At 37.7% G+C, this 2713-nt stretch overlaps 1 pseudogene; it reads left to right on the forward strand.

The window, feature by feature from the left end:
* The first annotated feature begins 785 nt into the window (after positions 1-785).
* The window catches only part of LOC125248373, an 8396-nt pseudogene continuing 6468 nt past the window's right edge, over positions 786-2713 (forward strand).

Here is a 2713-nt window from a genome sequence, read left to right on the forward strand (position 1 = left end):
ATCGACTCAAAAGAGTGATTCATTTGTGTATGGGGCATCGTTCATGAAAAAAGAGTGAGCGCGCATGGAATAAACTACGCATTTCTTAACATTTACAGTATTGAATTAAAATAAAGTAACGAGATGAACGTTGCCCATTGTAGCGAAGTAAAAGTACAGATTTTTCATTACAAATATACTCAAGTTAAAGTAAAAGTACCCACATTTTAATCTACTCTAAAAAGTACAAAATTTCCAAAAAACTACTCAAGTAAATGTAACGAAGTAAATGTACTTCGTTACTACCCACCTCTGAGTTTAACTGAAGTTATTCCCAAAGCTTCATAGTGGAAAAAGGTGGATATTTAATACTAATACTTTCAGACAGCAGCAGAAATCACTGTTCTTGCAGTAGGAAATTGCTGACTGGCTCCATCATCTACAGTAGCAACACAGGTTGCTTTGTACTGTACTTTTGTTATAGCCTTGTGCTTCTGAGAAAAAAAAAAGGTGCATGACAAATTATGTAAATAGATGTTATGCCCACAAAATAACCTTTTTATTGAATTTGAGGAATTATGTCTTAAATATTGAAGATGTTTTATACAGCACAATCTGATATTTAGTAGGCCTACAAATGCTGCGTTCACGTCACCTCGTATTTACCGGAATCTTGAGATAACAACACGTGACGTTATATTCGTCCTTTTTGGTCCTTGGACTGGGAATTATGCGTTTCCATGGCAGCACTATCAACGCCTAAATGAATCTACAGCGGTCAGGTGGTACAGCGGCCACGTGGTACATGTGGGAGCTTTCAGGAAACTCCCAGCTTACAAGCTGTAATTACGAGCTCTACGAGGACGTGAACGCTTTTTACAAGTTAGAATGTCGTAACTACAGGAATTACGAGGCCGCGTGAACGCACCTAAAGCTAAGTAAATCTGTTATGTTTTATGAGAAAAGATAGGAGGAGCTATGACTTCACTGCTGGTGAGTGAGAGCTTTTGAGAAAGTGAAACTTAAACTGATCAATGACAGTCTGAAAACTGAACTGTTTTTCTCCTAAACGACAGAAAATTCTTTCAGATAATCTGAGACCACATCTGATACTCACAAATAAGTAAGTGATAGTAACGTTAATAGCCTATGGCATTTTACGAATACGAATGTATTTTTAATGTTAGTAGTCTGCTACAGTAGGCTAACTGGAATATATTAAGCAAATATATTAAGCAAAACCAGGATTTATGCATTAGTCAAGTACACAACTAGTTTCCTGAATTCTGATGAGTTTGCTTTATTGAAATGATCGAGAACTACATGAAATTCAGACTAAGAAACACAGAAGTGAAATACGAAGTCGAACATTTTGATTACAATAAAAAAAAGATTAAAGTTGATATTACAGCTGTCGTGTAGGATAAAACTTTGTGCTGATTTTGTGTTATGTGTGATGTTGTCCTATAGGATTAAAGAGGAGAAAAGAGCAATGGCAGAATCATCACCAAAACAAAGCGATGCCAGGAGGAAGAGTGTGAATAAACCTCTAACAAGTCAGTAACTAAAAGAAAGAACTCACATCAAATTATTTGGCTTTATTGTAAAGTATTATTATTATTCTGGCATATAATAGCCTACTAATTGCTAGCCTAATTGTTGATTAGTTTTTGCTTTAGTCATTTTCATGTGTAAATCAGTTCTAAATGAAGGTGATTAATTGTGTTTCTTCCTCTTCAGCTCTGTCATCCTCCAGTGGTCCTCTGTCACAGGAGCTCCAGTGCTCGATCTGTCTGGATGTGTTCACTGATCCAGTCAGCACTCCATGTGGACACAACTTCTGTAAGAAGCTGCCTGAGCCAGTGCTGGAACAACAGTCAGATCTACTCATGTCCATTATGTAAAGAAACATTCAAAAGAAGACCCGACCTCAAGATCAACACAGCGCTTAGAGAGGTTGTGCTACTCTTTAAAGGAAACTCTGGTCAGAGTAAATCTGAGGTTCTCTGTGACATCTGTGATGATATAAAGATGAAAGCCCTGAAGATGTGTCTGGAGTGTCAGATCTCATACTGTCAAACTCACCTGGAGCCTCATCAGAGAGTCCCAAAGTTAAAGAAACACAAACTGATCGATCCTGTGGAGAAACTTGAGGACTATATCTGTCAGAAACATGAGAAACCTCTGGAGCTGTTCTGTAGAGATGATCAGACATGTGTGTGTTTTCTCTGTGCTGTGACAGACCACAAGACTCACAACACTGTTTCTGTAGAAGAGGAGAGTCGAGAGAGGAAGGTAACAACAAAAACATGTTTTAACAACACATTAGTGTTAGATGTTGTTGAATCTGTTCATTGTCTGTTTGTTCTGTCTGTAGTCTCAGCTGATGGAGATGCAGTCAGATGTGCAGCAGATGATCCAGGACAGAATGAAGAGGATTCAAGACCTCAAACACTTAGAAAAACTCAGAAAAGTGAGTTTTAATTAAATACAGTTGTGCTCAGAGTTAATGATATGATCAAAGATGACTCTAAAATAAATCTGCATTGTTTATCCTTTTGATCTTTAATTCATAACATTAGCAAAGGTCTAACCTTTCATTGAAGAAAAAGAAGTTAAACTTTTTTTTTGTGGGGGGGGGGGGGGGGGGGATGTTTGTAATGGCAGTCTTTATGTGACCCCGCTAGAAATTTTACGCTCCCAGAACATTCTCAGAACATCCCCACTGGTGATA

Source organism: Megalobrama amblycephala, linkage group LG16 (genome assembly GCF_018812025.1).
Source record: "Megalobrama amblycephala isolate DHTTF-2021 linkage group LG16, ASM1881202v1, whole genome shotgun sequence".
In the NCBI taxonomy this organism is placed as follows: Eukaryota; Metazoa; Chordata; class Actinopteri; order Cypriniformes; family Xenocyprididae; genus Megalobrama; species Megalobrama amblycephala.